This window comes from Neophocaena asiaeorientalis, unplaced genomic scaffold (genome assembly GCF_003031525.2).
Source record: "Neophocaena asiaeorientalis asiaeorientalis breed wild unplaced genomic scaffold, Neophocaena_asiaeorientalis_V1.1 scaffold220, whole genome shotgun sequence".
Classification (NCBI taxonomy): Eukaryota; Metazoa; Chordata; class Mammalia; order Artiodactyla; family Phocoenidae; genus Neophocaena; species Neophocaena asiaeorientalis.
In genome coordinates this window covers 2,534,755-2,535,439 of record NW_020174042.1, presented here as the reverse complement: position 1 = coordinate 2,535,439, position 685 = coordinate 2,534,755, and positions in this window count along the sequence as shown.

The following is a 685-nucleotide window of genomic DNA, read 5'->3' as shown; positions in this document are numbered from 1 at the left end:
CAACTCCGCCCCTCTCCCCCTCCCCCAGCGGGAGGCCCCCTCACCTGAACGCTGGCGCCGCTGTCCCAGAAGCCGAAAGGTGCTGCCGCCGACCGGCCTCCCAGGCTCGGTCCCCGCTGAGCTCCTGAAGGCCCCTAGGGAGAGCGAAGACCACCACCTCCAACTCTGCTCTCCCGAGGCCAGGCCGTCACCGTAGCCACCGCCACTGCCACAGCCGCCATGTTGAAGCCCCACTTCCCTCCTCCTTCCCCTCACCGCTCCTCCCCTTTGGGCGTGTGACGTCATAGCGCCGCGCTCCATCCCTCGAGCCAATGGGAGGAGTCAACGGTGACGTGACTAATCTCCACAAGGGCTGAACATGGCTAGGTTTCAGAGCGTCGCTGTTGGAACCAGTGAACCCGGCACACCCAAGGGGAGGGAGGAAAGGTGAGGGTCACTGAGAGGGTAATGCGTAAGGGTTGGAGAAGGGGCCCAGGTGGGAGTCCGAGAGACTTGAATCTCGAAGGGAAGCACAAAGGCTTACCAAGGAGACCCACTTGGAAATCAGGATGTCTGGCTTCTGGTCCTGGGTCATTGACTTGGTACAAAGTCCTACCCTTTCTGGGCCTCACTTTCCCCATTTACAAATTGTAAGGGAGCACGACCCTATGAGGCCTTACCAGAACAGACCCCCACCCATATCCTC